The following is a 16,839-nucleotide window of genomic DNA, read 5'->3' on the forward strand; positions in this document are numbered from 1 at the left end:
CCTCCCCACGCGCATGCTGAATACAGGAGTTATGTATAGCAGTTTATCCAACCATTGGGAAAGAGCTGTCTTTTTAAAGAAAAGTATATATACATATATACAGATATATAAATCCCATTGTGCAAACAATCTGGGAGAGGGGCATGTTCCCCGAGTGTGTACAATTGTGATTTTTTAACAATTTAGCACTTTATAGGACTAGTCCCACGCCCCTTATCTCCTAGGAACTGCCCCACCTCCTGTTTCCCTCCTTGCCCTTCCCTGGGCGGCTTGGCCAACGCACTGGACGGACGTTAGGCTTCTGAGATGCCAGCCTACGTTCCCTCGGTGTGAAGATACTGATCCCATAGTCACAGAAACCCCCAGACTGTGGACTCCTTGGGGCGGTGAAGACAGGGAGGAAGGGACCCAGCTCCTGCCGCCCCTGGCCGCTTGGTATCTTCCCCGGGTGTTGTTGGAGAGCTGGGGCGGCCCATCCCTGCTCCCATGTTCTGTGTGTGAGCCTGGGTCATCTCTTCCCAGCCTAAGTCTCTCAGTAAAGCTCAGGTCCCCTTCCGCCATTTTCTATGGGTACCACCTGTCTGTGCTTGGCCTCAACCCGAATAGGGGTGGACCACTCAAGGCTGAGGGGAGCCCATCTACATGGTTCTCCAGGGCCTGAATTCTAGAGGGCTGAGCTGGGTCAGAGGGGATGGGAATAAAGGATTGATGGGGGCTTTCTACACTCGCCAGTGGGTCACCAGAGAAGCTGCCACGAGGGTGGCTGTCTCCGCAGCCAGATCTGATGGGAGGAACGAGAGAGAGTGCCAACGGACAGGGAGAGTCGGCTTGACCCAACGTCTGTGTTCCACTGTGCAGTGACTTATTTTAATCAGTCTGCCAATTCAACCCATGTAAAAATCTCTTTGTACATTTGCTGTAGCCGGCAGGGCACGGCTTGTGCAACATCTCTATGTGTGTGTGGCCTAAATAGTTATGTGACTCAAAACTTGATGATGTGCAATCATCCATCTGGAAAAAAAATAATAAAAATGCAAACAAATGAGCATATATCACTTTCGAAAGGCCTCTCCTGCCTGCTGCCTCCAGCACCCAGGGCTGGAGGTCAGAACGTTCACTTCTCTTTGGCTATAAGTATATAGCGTAACCTTTTGGTTATGGTTAAGGTTGGAAACTGAAGCCAAGAAAAACACCTTTCAGTCAGGTGACCTAAGTTTGGGAAACCCAACCTGGATAAAATAGAGCAGATGGTTGCTGTTCCCCCACACCTCCACCCAGGCTCCAGAGGACCTGGCTGTTCTCCCTCCCCACAGAGAATGTGGGAGTCAAAATCCCAACGCCAAGCCCATTACAAAGCAATAACTCACTGATCCAACCAGCAAATGTAGATTGAAGTCCTCATAAAAATGCCACTTCACATATGTCTACCTGGCCCTGAGCTAAACTGAACTCATACTCCTGCCACTCTTATTGATTTTTTTCTTATTTATTCTAGCATTTCACACAAAGGAGGGAGAAAAGTAATTATCCAAGCAGGTCTTGGAACACCAGTAATTCTACACAGATCTAAAAAGCCCTGCTTGGAATGTCACACACCCACATTCAACTCCACAAATATAGAAAACAGCTCTAGCAAGAGGTTATCCTTTAAAAAAAATAATAGCCTTGAATAAGATCGTGAGATCAGAGCAAATCCTTGGTCCCTTCCACCTAGGATTCCGTTTCAGATGTCACCGAGGAACCCTTTGTGAGAAAAAATGGCCATTCTTCTGTGGAGCCTTCTCTTCCAAGATGAAGGGTATGTCTGCAGTGAACTGCTCTTCAGATCAGCTGCTGAGGGGTGACAATCTAGGTGACACAGTACATTCCTCGGTCACAGCCTCGCCACTCCTAAGAGGTTAACCCAGCCTTTAGCTGCCACGTAAACCTGCAAAGGGCATTTCTGGCTGAATGGGAGTCAAGTGGGCAGCAGGGGCATATTGGGCTGTAAATGTTGAAAGGAACCTGACTGAGGAGTGGAGGGGTATCTGGAAGAATGTGGAAGAGATTGGAAAGCTGAAGGTTAGATCCAAGAAAATAACAAACCTAAACCAAATACCAGAGCCCACATTAAGACAACTATAAGAGACCAAGAAAGGTAACAACCTAAAGGGAACCACAAGAGACAACTAGAGTTTTAACCAAAACTGGGATAAAGCTCTCTGAGAGCGAATCACTGCTGGGCTAAACTCTCTAGTAAAGGGATTAGATGACTTTTTCCACTTCTTTTCACTGGATCTGCCCATGTTAGGATCCTGTCTACTTCAAAATGTTAGAGAGTCAAAGCTTATTAAGCCTGAATCTTGATATTGCCTTAAATTTTAATTTTTGCCCAATACAAGCTCCCAGAGTAAGTTTGTGTTGGCCAGGCTCATTACTGCTCCTCTGAAATGTGTCTCATTGTGACCCTTTTTCAAGACAGGCCCATATATAAATAGGAACTTGCAAGGAAAAGAAAAATAGGGGGAGAGAATCAAGCATCAGAACCAGGGAAATAAAGTTCTCTACACTCCCTACTGTTTGCCAAGGGTCCTGTGACCTAACACAGGCATGCCCAAGAGAATAAGGAAGAGTACAGAAGATGGTGTCAAGGGCAGAACAGCCCTTGCTGACCCTATGATAATTATCACCGCCCAACCTTTCACATATTCTGTGCTAAATATACTTCCAGTTATTTGCAGCACAGAACACTCTGTAAGACTTTCTCCAGGTCTATGTATTGTAAAGGTGGGGCACCAGGGATGTTATTATTATTATTAAAATGTAACCTAAATGGTTTGTGGATTCACACTGGGTTGAAGGAGAGACAGGACCAACCAGGATAGGGAGACCAGGGTTTACTGCCAATCTGTTAACTGACACAGGAATGGCAGTTAGGCCAACAGTCAATCAGCTCTCCTAGGCTAGGGTCTATGGAACCAGCAGGCAAAAAGGTAAAAGTATATAACAGTTTAATTGAGGGGAACAAAAATAAAGAATGGGATAAGGGATTCTACACTTAAAACCTAAGGGCAAACCACAGGGGGCAGGGAAGGACTTGACTACACTATTCTATTGACCTAAGCCAGGCAGGGCCCAAAGGAAGCAGTACTGAAGTCACAGGGAAAGTTCCTCCAAACCTGGTTCCAGCAAGGTTTGGTCAGCTCAGCTAAAAGGCCTGGGGTCTCACGGTAATCCAAGGACGGTCACAGGATGCCAAGAGCCAGCTCCACCAGGTGATCCAAGGTACTCAGGTAGGGAGAGTGAGTTTGAAATGCTGTCTACCAGATCCCAAACCACTTCACCACTTGGTGCAGCTCTGCAGGTCTGTTGTCCACTTGCTGAAAGCCTTCACCTCTCAGGATCTCAGGGAATCTGGATGCAGTTTTCCCCTAACTCTGAGATCTCCCAGGGTTAGCAACAGTTATGTCCCAACCACTAATGGAGTCTCTCTCAGAGCACAAGCCCCACTTCCTGCTCCTTCATTCCATCTTGGAATCCTCCAGCTCTTCCTGCTAGGTCCAACACTAATAATTAATTGCTAAATAACCCTCGCAACAGTATACATAACATGGGGCACCCAAAGACACAGAAAAAGCTGCCTAGGTCACTAAGCTCCCCAGAATTGTACATCTCTGCCATGGAGAGGTCATTGTATGCTTTCTTTCTGTTCTCTGTAGCTCAATTGCCCAACCTATCTATGTATGGTAGCATTTTTTTCTTGTTCTAGAAAACGAGAATTCTAAAAGATCTATCCTAATCCCAACCTCCAACAATTATAGAGCAAAGTTAGACCAGGAACTCCCTCCATTCTGCTGAGGAATTTGCAGATACTTGGTTTCCAGTGCTGCCGGTAACTCCTTCACATTGGTGTTGAGGGGGTCAGGGGTCCCCTTTCAGCCAAACTGCCACACTGACTAGTCCCTCTCCCCAGCCAGAAGCAGTTCATTTGCAGACAGTTTGGCTGAGAGATTTCTTCCAGTCCCAGAAGCAAAATGAAGATTCTTTTTTGTTTATCTAATGTTTCCTACTAAAGCACTCTTCCCAGATACCCAAGCAGGCTATAACTGTTTGGAGGTGACTCATGGCCAGTCAGGGGTGCTGCAGAATCTTAGATAAATTTGCTTGTATTAAACTGTCGCCCCTCTACCTGGATGTATAGGGTCCATTGCAGATCCCTTAGGAATCTTCTCCAAGTCTCATTTGCTCGAAGCAAAAGATGGCAGTATTTGTTTTCTTACAATAGAAAAAATAGAGCAGCCAAAATGGTAGGGCTCATCAATTTATGATGCTGAGTTCAAGGTGAGATGTCACTTAGTTTGGTTTGACAAGGGGGGAAGCTGGTGGTGAAGGAGAATCCATGTCAATGGTACTGACTGAAGGTGGCACAGCTAAGTTGTGTTCCTGGGCATGGGTGAATTCAAGCCAGCACTCCCAGAGCCGCAGGAATTTGGGGGTTTCCATTTTCCTTTAAGTTTATCCCAGAACTCCATCCTTTTGTGAAGCCCCGAGGCATACTTTCCATATCTGGATGCATTTATCACAGAGGCACAAAAGAGAAAGCAATAAACTAAAGTCACAGCACTCTGAAATCCAGGATATTGGGTTGTTACTCAACTGAACAAATACTCATGTAAAGTTGGTTGGTAGCCTCCTGATGTAGATATGGCTGCCGTGAATGTGGCATGGATAGATTAACAGTCTGGGATCTGGCCTACTAACTCTCCAAGGAAGAATGTGTAATTTCTGCCTTTGTGAGGAAGAAGAGGGTCATGGCTGCCTTACCAGGAGTCTACTGGGGGGAGAGGAATCCAGGATTTCCAAGGCAAGACAGTCTCTCCCATACTTTCCTATGTTCAAGAGGGAATCAAGGGATACATTGGGGGCTGTATTCCCCACAACTGCAGCTCCAGGGAGATCTGTCTGCCATCCAACTTGTCTTTCTCAAATACCTCTTCCAGAGTCCTCTGAAGTATGTACTCCATTTCCAGCATCCTGGCTCAGAGGGGTCCTCCACTGACATCTCTCTCTGGGGAGATAATCTAGCATCACAGAGCTGTCCCTCAGCATCACTGCCTGAAGCTCAGGCAGAAGTGAGGTTAGTCCTACTTTGTTCAAGTCCCTGTGCCAGGTGTGTGATGAGGTTTGGCCAAACAAAACACTCCCTGCCCTTGAGCACTTCACATCCTAAGGGGAGGAAGCTAACCATAAATCTAGAAGATCTATTTTAATTCAATCTCTCTTTCCCTACAACCTCAGACCAAAGTTGGGCTGCTTGAAAAGTTGTACAACTCAGGAGGATGCTGTAGGTGGATGATCATATGGGTTTAGACACAGCCAAAAGAACAGAAAGAGGAAACATCTGAAACATTGTTAGCTCAAACCTATTTAGAAATGGAGGATCCTACAAATTGTTGTGCAATTTAAAGAGTACCAGTTCTGGGATGGGAGAACTATCTTCAAATCTTGCTTCTGACACTTAACACTCACTTTTGCTCCCTGGCCTCAGTTTCTTCATTTGTAAAACAAAAGGGTTACTAGATGGTCTCTACAGTTTCTTTTAGCTCTTGGTCTATATTTTTATCATCTTAAACCACTGAAGGGTAAGAAATTATGATTTCTCAGCACTGACACCAGAATACTCTGAACTCTTCTTCTGGTTATAAACCACCAAGGGCCCTGACTTTATCTTGGCCAGCATTTCTGCTCAGTTAGCTCTCCCCCCATCTTCATATGATTTGTTCAGACAGGAGGTCTCAGTTCTCTCACTTGGCTTTACTTCTTCTCTGGAATTCCTATGGCCCAGCTCTTTCCACACCTTTCCGCTAGCTAATAGGGAAATAACTCAGAAAAGGTGACAGACAAAAGGAGTAAATGATTAATGCTGGAGCATTAAATGGTGGCTGGAAAATGTTTTTTTTTTCTCCAGAAATCTTCTCAGAATATTCACCAAACCCTGATGCTAACAGATGAACTATTTTTGGTTTTGTTTGTTTATTTTTTTTTTAAAGACTGAAAGTAGGTCAACTGAGTGACTCAGTGGATTGAGAGCCAGGCTTAGAGATGGGAGGTCCTGGGTTCAAATATGACCTCAGACACTTCCTAGGTATGTGACCCTGGGCAAGTCCCTTAACCCCCATTGCCTAGCCCTTACTATTCTTCTGCCTTGGAACCAATACACAGTATTGATTCTAAGACAGAAGGTAAAGGATTTAAAAATAAATTAATAAAAAAAATTTTAAAGACTGAAAAGTTCAAAGAATTAGAAATAATTAGAAATAATAATAGGCATTCACGAGGGAGGTACATATACATATAGGAGTCAGGCTAATTAAAAAAGAAGCTTGATTTATTAGAATATAATCATTTCCAAATTGACATGTGGTCAAAGGATATGAACAGGTAATTCTCAGATGAAATTTAAACTATCTTTAGTCACACAAAAAAAAATGCTCCAAATCACTATTAATTAGAGAAATGCAAATTAAAATCATTCTGAGGTTCCACCTCACACCTATCAGACTGGCTAATATGACCAAAAAGGAAAATGATACATTTTGGAGGGAATGTTGAAAAATTGGGACACTAATACATTGTTGGTGGAGCTGTGAACTAATACAACCACTGCAGAAATCAATTTGGAACTATGCCCAAAGGGCCATAAAACTGTACATATCCTTTCAGTTAGCAACACCACTGCTGGGTCTGTATCCCAAAGAGATCAAAGAAAGAGGAAAAGTACCTACTTGTACAAATATATTTATAGCAATTTTTTTTTGTGGTGGCAAAGAATTGGAAAGTATAGGATGTCCATCAATTGGGGAATGACTGAATAAGTTGTGGTATATGATTATAATGGAATACTATTGCATCATAAGAAACAAGGAATAAGATGATCACAAAACAGGCCTGGAATGACTTATATGAAATGATGCAAAGTGAAGTGAGCAGAACCAGAAGAATGTTGTACACAGCAACAGCAATAAAGTACAATGATCAACTGTTAACTATTATCAGCAATGCAAGGATCCAGGATAACTCTAAGGGGCTCATGATAAAAAAGGCTATCCACTGCCATGAAAGGAACTGACAGAATGCAGATAGGAAGCACACTATTCTTCATTTTATTTCCTCCATGAATTTTTCTCTAGTATAAGTGATATATGTTTCTTTCACAACATAGAAATGTGAATTATATAATAACATATATATAACCTATATCATATTACCTGCCATCTTAGGGAAGGGAAAGGGCTAAAAGGGAACGTGAGAACATAGAATATAAAATGTCAGAAAAGGATTATTGAAAATTGTACCAACGTGTAATCTGAAAAAAAAAAATTAAGCTTAATTCCAAGAACTGAGTCTCCATCAGAAGGAAGTAGTCAATCCTATGCAAGGAATAGAGGGGAGAATGGAGAATCCCTCTGGTGCCAGGTGACAGCTACAGTGCTTTGAATTCTAGAAGTCTAATTTCTTCAGTTTCTCCTTGCAACCACCTCCCTTCTCATACCACCAATATTCTAGTTCAGGCCTTCATCACCTTCCACTTGGCCTCTGTTAACGGTCTCCCAATGGGTCTCCCAGTCTCAAGTCTCTCCCCTCTAAAATCCACCTTTCATACAGTTAGCAAAATGATTTTACTAAAGCAGAGGTCTGCCTGTGCCCTTCTCTAGCTCAGTATACTACAGTGACTATAATAAGATATAAATCCAAAATCCAAAAAATCAAATACAAAACCCTCTCTTTAACTTTTAATGCCCTTCACAACCTGATCCCAACCTACCTTTACATGTCTAGTATATATTTATTATTTCCCTTTGTGTCCTCTATTCAACTCTTCTTTTTTTTAACCCTTGCATTCTGTCAGTATCGATACTATTGGATCCAAGCAGATCCAATAGTGGTAAGAACTGTTGTGAGGAAGATTAGGTAGTTATTAATTAAGTATTAAGGATGTACCTAGCAGGAAGGCTGCAGCATTCCAAGATGGAATGAAGGAGCAGGAAGAAATGGCTTGTGCTCTGAGAGAGACTCCATTAGGGGTGGGCACAAACTGTGGTTAGCCCTGGGAGATCTCAGTGTAAAGGACCCCCTGCATCCTGATTTCCCTGGGATCCTGAGTGGTGGTGGTATCTAACAAGTGGACAAGAACTACAAAGCAGCACCAAGGGAAGAGGAAGAGTTTGGGATCTGGTGGACAGCATCTCAAGCACACCCTTTCTACTTGGTACCTTGGACCATCTTGGCTTTTGACATCTTGAGATCATCGGTAGATTATTGTGAGAAACCCTCAAAGCCACCCTCAGCCCCTTAGCTGTGCTGATCAAGCCTGGCAGGAACCAGGTCTGATGCAGCCTCCCAGAGACTCCATTACTCCTCCTTTGGCCCTGACTGCTTAGATCACTAAGATTAGAGTAGAGAAGTCCTCCCCTTGCCCTATGGTTTTGCCCTCTAGGTTTTAAGTATAGAAATCCCTTTCCCATCTTTTAGTTAAATATAATTAAAACTGTTAAATCCTTTTACCTTGCCTGCTGGTTTCTAGACTCTGGCCTAGGGAGAGCTGGGTGACAGTTAAGACCAACTGCCATTCCTGTGTTAAACCAGTGAACTCTGGTCTCCCTGTCCTGGTCCAGTCTCTCCTACAACCCAGTGTGTGTACCCATAATCATTTAGATTTATTATAACATCCCTGGTGCCTCCATTATCTATTTTCACAGGACGAGGCAATTGGGGTGAAGTGAATCACCCAGGGTTACATGGCTAGGAAGTGTCTGATGTCACATTTGAACCCAGGACCTCCCATCTCTGGTCTGGCTCTATCAATGGAGTCACCTAGATGCCCCTTTCCTTACAATTCTTCCCACACATCATTGCATCTCTCATTGCCTTTTTACTGGCTCACTCTAACACCCTTCTCACCACCATCTCTTACAATTCCTAGTTTCCTTCAAAGTTCAACTCAAGGGTCAACTTCTACATGAAATTTTCACTGATCCTCCTAACCACTAGAGTATTTGGAATTTTTTCCCCCCAAAATAGGAATGGTTCCTTTCCCCCTAAATATTTCTCTCCTTCTATAGAAGGTAAGCTCCTTGAGGGCAGGGGCTTTCATTTTTGTTTCTGCATTCCCCTGCAATTAGCACGGTGCCTAGCCCATAGCAGGCACTTGCCAAAGGATAGTGGGTTTTTTTTTTAAGTATTTTTCCATGATTCTATGATTCATGTTCTTTCCCTCCCCACTCCCAGAGCTGACAAGCAATTCCACTGGGTTTTACAAGTATTATCACTCAAAATTTCTATATTTCTATATTATTCATTTTTGTAGTAACCTTTTAAAAACCAAAACTCCACATCCAATACCCATATAAACAAGTGATAAATCATGTTTTCCTTCTGCATGTCTACTCCCATAGTTCTTTCTCTGGATGTGAATAGCATTCTTTCTTATAAGTCCCTCAGAATTGTTCTGGATCATTGCATTGCTGCTAGTAGCAAAGTTGATTACATTTGATCATTCCACAATGTTTCAGTCTCTGTGTACAATGTTCTCTTGGTTCTGCTCATCTCACTCGGCATCAGTTTGTGGAGGTAATGAAGAATACTTTAATAAACGGTCTACTGATTCATTTCAAAAACATTTAAGTACCTACTTTGTGCACAGAGCTGTCCAGGCACTGAGAACACAAAGACAACCACCAACAAAAAAAAAACAGTATTTGTCCTCAATGACAGTAATTAATTACATTCTATATTCTGCTCCTTTGTCTTTTTTGATTCTGGGAGCAGGTTGGGAATTCTGAACTCTGTAAAAGCTTTTCAGCTATCACTACATGTGCAGAAAAACAGAAGGTCCAAAGAAACAGAAGCTCTTTAGAATACTCACCACTATTATTGAATATGCTAAACTACAAATCTGGTTACCAGAGGCCTGCTTCTACAACTTCATTATTCCTTTATAATTAATTCTGACAATAGCAAAAGGCATTGAAAGGAAAGAAAACATAAATGATTCCTTCTTATAGAGGCTGAGATGTATAGAAACTACTTTAAAAAGAATTTTTTGTCTGTTTTCTTTTTTTAATTTTCCATTCTTATTGGTGGATTTTTTTTTCCAGACCTAACTTTCCCCTTCTTGGTCCGAGTCTATTGTACTATGACATGAGAGTCAAGAAGATAAGCATCATAATACCTGCATGACCTATCTATATCGCAGAGTCATCTTGAGAAAAGTTCTTTGTAAAGATCAAAGCAATGGAAATGTGAGTCATTATTGACTCAAACGCTGGAATTCTTCAGGTCAACATCGGTGGTCTGGAGCCTCACCAGTTCGGGGTATCCTGGAGTGTCACCTGAGAGGGGTGAAAGAAGAGGCTGCTGTAAACATTCCCACCGCTGCCTTGACGTGGGAAGGAGTGAACCCCAAAGAAACAATTCCCAAAGCTTACTCACCAGCTAAGCTTATCCTGAGAAGGAGTCAAGCTTGAGCTGCATTGTGCAGAAAGCATATGCCCATATGCCAGCTTTCTCACCCTGTGCTCCATAAGCTTGTTGCCTCACTGTACCACGCCCTCCACTAGGATTCCAATTTTGAACAGTTCAAGGCATCACCAAATTCTGATTCTAAAACAAACTTTCCCATACTAAGGAATAGCATCTTAACCAATAAAGTCGTAATTTCTTGCTTAACTTTGTAGGCGTTCTTAATTTTTCTCTATGCCATGGCAGCTTGATGAAGCCCATAGACTCCTTCTCTGAAGCATTTTTAAAAATATTACTTTCCCCCAAATTACATGTAAAAACAATTTTTTTAATTCTTTTTTATAAATTTAGAGTTCCACATTTTCTCCCTCTCTCTTTCCCCTCTATGATATGGTAGGCAATCTGATATAGATTTTATGTGTGTCATTATGTAAAACATTTATCCATATTAGTCATTTTGTGGAAGAGAGCTCAAACAAACAAAAAAAGAAAACATGAAATACAGTATGTTTTGGTCTGCATTCAGACTATGTCAATTCGGAAGCACACTTTTAAACATATGAAATAAATCACGCAGTATTACAAAGGACACCTGAAATATAATTAGCAAAATAGTTTTTTAAAAACAAAGGGTTGGGGGCAGCTAGGTTCAGTAGCTAGTGGTTCAGTAGATTGAGAGACAGGGCTAGAGCAGAGACATCTTGGGTTCAAATCTGACCTTAGACTTCTCTACTAGCAGCAATGCAATGATCCAGGACAATTCTGAGGGACTTATGAGAAAGAACGATATCCACATCCAGAGAAAGAACTGTGGGAGTAGAAATGCAGAAGAAAAGCATATGATTGATCACATGGTTTGATGGGTATATGATTGGGGATGTTGACTTTAAATGATCACTCTATCGCAAATAGTAATAATATGGTTATTAATTAATATTTTAATAATTTAATTTAATAATTTAATAAGTATTTGATGTTTTAATATTTTAATAATTAATTTGATATTTTGTTTAATTAATTAATGATTAATTAAATGAGACCTAAAAAATAGGTTTTAAACAATGATACATGTAAAACCCAGTGGAATTGCTCATCAGCTCTGGGAGGGGGGAGAGTGGAGGGGAGGGAAAGAACACGAATCATATAACTATGGAAAAATATTCTAAAGTAATTAATTAAAAAGATAAAGAATAACAAAAATAATAAAAAAGAAAGTAGGAAAATGGGAAAAAAAATCTGGCCTTAGAACACTTCTTAGTGATATGACCCTTGGGCAAGTCATTTAACCACATATGCCTAGCCCTTACCTTCTGTCTTAAAGACAGAAAATAAGCATTTATAAATAAATAAAAAAGGATCCAGTGGAGGGAAAAAAGAGTAGTTTGGAAAGAATTTGGCTCCTCCCCTTTTTCCAAAGGAGAGAAGAGTAGAAGAATAAATGCTTAGCCATGCTTTTTCCTCTACCGTAATCCTGGCTGGTTTCATACTTCACAGGGGTGGATTTAACATTGGAATCTCCAGGGTTCCAAGAAGATTTCCACCTTTTCCTGCCCCTTGTTCTGAGAATTCTTCACTCTGCAACTTGCAGATAGTAATATTGCTATCTATAGCAAGGATCCTTAGCCTATAGTCCATGAATTTGCTTTTAAAAATATTTTGCTAATTGTTTTTCAGTAGGATTGGTTTCTTTGTATTTTATTTTATGTATTTGAAACATGATGCTAAGAAGAGGCTTCACTAGACAGCCAAAGGGTTTCATGACACAAGAAAGAAACCAAACTACAGGCAAGTTTATGTAGGATCACTGGATGTGGAGTCAAGTTTTGAAATCTCATCCCTCTCACTTATCATTCATGTGAATGTCTTTTACTTCCCCATCCAAAACAGAACTTTTAGGACTTGGGGAAATTTCACCAAAGAATCAGACAAGTCAGGAATGCTTAAAGTGATGGAGCCTTGATTTCTAAACATTCTAACTCACATAAGAAAGGCTAGAGACCTAATATAAATAAAAGGAGATGAGACGGGACAATCAAGAATATAACTTGGGACACCAAGAACTTTAAGAAAAACGGTCTTCGGGATATTTGGGATATTACCGGTAGAGGGAAGGACCAATGGTCCTACATGAGGCTGCCTCTGCCTGGGTTCTATCAAACTTTTATTACATCACATCTCCTAGTTGATGGGATTCCTGGGACTTTTATCAACAGTCATGAGTTTTATACAAAGGACAATGCAGGTTTCCATACTCGGGCATCTCTGGTTAGTTTTCAGTCTCTAACACCACAGGCAGGGAGACTCTAGTCTAGGGATTGACTGTGAAAACCTCAAATGCCCAAACACGGAGCCGGGAATTTTCCAGAAAAGGGAAGAAAAGCCAGTGCAGAGTGGAAGTAGCCTACCATAAGAAAGGATGGATCCCCAATATGGTGGCAAAGGAAAGTGATCAAAGTTGGACGGGATGTGGAAAATTGGGACACTGTTATGAGGGTGGTAATGGCCACTAATGGCCTTGAGCCAGTAACAAGTCTAGCAGGAGGTTGGAGTTGGATGTTATGAAGGATGAGCAAACTCAGCTGGGAATGAACTTGGTTCAGGTTCAAATCCAAACCCTGAAAGCTAAGTGCTCAGTGAACCTTCACTGCTATCTGCTAGACTCCTTTAAGATGTCTAACAGCTGGCCCCTCCCTGCTGAGGCAACCAGCTCTTACTGGATGGTGGCAGACTGGCAGGAAGTGGGTGCTTGAACTTCCTGCCCCACCAATGGGGTATACTGAATCTCAACTGCTCAGAATTCTCTCTTCTTCCCTATCTTCCTTAGCCTTGGTGGAAAAGAAATAAGCACAAAATTCTTAGGTTAAGGCTAAGGGATTTATTGAAACTGGGGAAGGAATAGGCAAGGTAAGAGGGCTTGGTGTTCCTAAGCTGTTGCTATGGACTCACTGGGTGATGCTGGCAAAGGCCCTAAGAAGGTCTTGGCAAGCTGAGGGCTGGCTGCCCTTGGCCAGAGCTAAGCTGTCTCTGGTCAAGAGATTAATCAGATCTGGCTAATTTAGTTGATAATAAAAATAATTATTGTTGTGTTGCTCTTAAAGAAGGTCCTAATATCTAGGCTATTCCTAAGATCCTACCCACAATCCTTCTCCCTCAACCCTCTCAATTCCCACCCCCCGGGCCCAGGGGAAGGGGTAGATGAGTGAACAGGGTGAAGACTGGGGAAAACAGAACCCAGGCTTGTATTTTCAGGGGCTTTTATAGTCTCAGCCCAACTGCCAGCTGGCACCTGGCTCATGGTGCATGAAATTGGCAACATTCCATCCAAGACAACTGACAGCTTTGCCTAAACTAATACTGCAATGCAAAACCCTGCATTACAACACTAATGCTTTGTTGGTGGAGTTGTGATTTGGTCCAACCATTCTGGAGGGCAATTTGGAACTATGCACAAAGGGCTTTAAATGAATGCCTGCCCTCTGATCCACAAATACCATTGCTGGCTTTGTACCCCCAAAGAGATAATAAGGAAAAATACTTGTACAAAAATATTCATAGCTGTGCTCTTTGTGGTGGCAAAAAATTGGAAAATGAGGGACTGTCCTTTGATTGGGGAATGGCTGAACAACTTGTGGTATCTGCTGGTGATGGAATACTATTGTGCTGAAAGGAATAATGAACTAGAGGAATTCCATGTGAACTGGAACGACCTCCAGGAACTGATGCAGAACGAAAAGAGCAGAACCAGGAAAACACTGTACAAAGAGGCTGATACACTGTGGTACAATAGAATGTAACAGACTTTTCTACTAGTAGCAATGCAATGATCCAGGACAATCCAGAGGAACTCATTGCTTATTTATTTATTTTTTAAATCTTTTTCCATGGTTACATGATTCAAATTCTTTCCCCCTCCTCCTCCCTCCCCTGTCCTGGAGCCAACGAGCAATTCCACTGGCTTTTGCATGTGCCATTGATCCAGACCTATTTCCATATTATTAATATTTGTAATAGAGCAATCGTTTAAAGTCAAAACCCATAATCATATCCTCATTGAACCATGTGATCAATCATGTTTTTCTTCTGCATTTCTTCTGACAGTTTTTTCTCTGGCTGTGGATACTGTTCTTTCTCAGAAGTTCCTCTGGATAATCCTGGATCATTGCATTGCTGCTAGTAGAGAAGTCCAATACATTCGATTGTACCACAGTGTATCCATCTCTGTGTACAATGTTCTTCTGGTTCTGCTCTTTTCACTCTGCATCAAATCCTGGAGATCATTCCAGTTCACATGGAATTCCTCCAGTTCATTATTCCTTTCAGCACAATAGTATTCCATCACTAGCATATACCACAATTTGTTCAGTCATTCTCCAATCAAAGGGCATACCCTCATTTTCCAGTTTTTTGCCACCACAAAGAACACAGCTATAAATATTTTTGTACAAGTCTTTTTCCTTATTATCTCTTTGGGGTACAAACCCAGCAGTGGAATGACTAGATCAAAGGGCAGGCAGTCTTTTAAAGCCCTTTGGGTATAATTCTGAATTGACTTCCAGAATGGTTGGATCAATTCACAACTCCACCAGAAATGCATTAATGTCCCAATTTTGCCACATCCTCTCCAACATTCATTGCTTTCCTTTGCTGTCATATTAGCCAACCTGGTAGGTGTGAGATGGTACCTCAGTTATTTTGATTTGCATTTCCCTGTTTATGAGAGATTTAGAACACTTTTTCACGTGCTTATTGATAATTTTGATTTCTTTATCTGAAAATTGTCTATTCATGTCCTTTGCCCATTTATCAATTAGGGAACAGCTTGATTTTTTTGTACAATTGATTTAGCTCCTTGTATATTTGAGTAATTAGACCTTTGCCAGAGGTTTTTGTTATAAAGAATTTTTCCCCAATGTGTTGCTTCCCTTCTAATTTTGGTTTGTTGTGTGAAGATGCAAAGCATGGAATCCCTGCAAAGGTACAGGGATAGCCTCACCCAGAATTCCAGGGGACCCCCCTGGAGAACTTTGGGTGAGGGGCAGTTGAGAAGGGTTTGAGACAGTTATTTGGTAGAGGTTGAAGTGAGCAGACACTCTGCTTACTACTCAAGACTTAGGGGTTCATCTGAGGTGGCCATTGTAGCATAAGCCAGTGGTTTCTACTCATAGGGTTAGCCTGTTTGTTATTACTATTCTTCATTAATATCAATATATAATTACTTAGTGATTAGAGAGTAAAGATATTCATTAATAGCAAGAGTGCCAGTTTTAGTTAAGTGTCTTCATCCCCTCCTGTGGGAAGGGGGAAGGGCAGCATCAACTTAACAGTTCAGGGTTTCCTCTCATTATCCTAAAACCCTATTAACCTTTTCTAGTTTTCCTTGTTATTACTTAATATAACCTTTATCTTCAAATCTGGGCCTGATAATTTATTTGGGGGAAATACTCACAACTCAGTCTGAACATCTAGTTTGAATCCTGTCTGCTGCCAGCTTAAGAGGATCTCCTCTGTCCTTCAACTGTTAGATAGCTAGCTTCTATATACTCCTCTAACTGACCTGAGAGGAATATAAATTAAAGAAAAGGAACATCATTGGGGTTTCAGCCATAACAGAGACTTACCAGAAGAATCTTATTCCTGTCTTCATTACCAACTGAAGCAGTAGCAGTTAGAGGGGGAGAGGTTTGAGAGCCAGGAGTGTTTAGCCCCCTCCTTTCCTCACTGAAGCCTGTCAATCTCTGTCCTTTGACTTGAAGCTCTAATATTGGCCCTGACACATCATCTGTTTTATTATCCAAATTATCTGTTATTATCATCATAACAGGTTGCATTGTTTTTGTTTGTACAAAACCTTTTTAATTTAATGTAATCAAAATTATTCATTTTTATACTTTGTAATATTCTCTATCTCTTGCTTGTCTTAAATTCTTTTCTTTCCCATCGATCTGACAGGTATACTATTCTATGTTCACCTAATTTACTTATAATTTCTTTCTTTATATTTAAGTCATTTACCCATTCTGAGTTAATCTTGGTATAGGGTGTGAGATGTTGATCTAAACCAGTGGTGGACAAAATGTGGCCCACAGGCCAGATGCAGCCCCTTGAAATAGTCTATCCAGCCCCACGACATTATTCCTAATATGACGAATACAATACAATGAAACTTCAAAAGAACTGCCTTAGAAACAGACTGACAGATGAGCATTTCCTTTCCTTTGGCTCCCTCTTTAAAAAAGTTTGCCTATCAGTGATCTAGACCCAATCTCTCCCATTATTGTTTTCCAATTTTCTCAGCAGTTTTTGTCAAACAGTGGGTTCTTGTCCCAAAAGTTGGGCTCT

This window comes from Gracilinanus agilis, chromosome 1 (genome assembly GCF_016433145.1).
Source record: "Gracilinanus agilis isolate LMUSP501 chromosome 1, AgileGrace, whole genome shotgun sequence".
Taxonomy (NCBI): Eukaryota; Metazoa; Chordata; class Mammalia; order Didelphimorphia; family Didelphidae; genus Gracilinanus; species Gracilinanus agilis.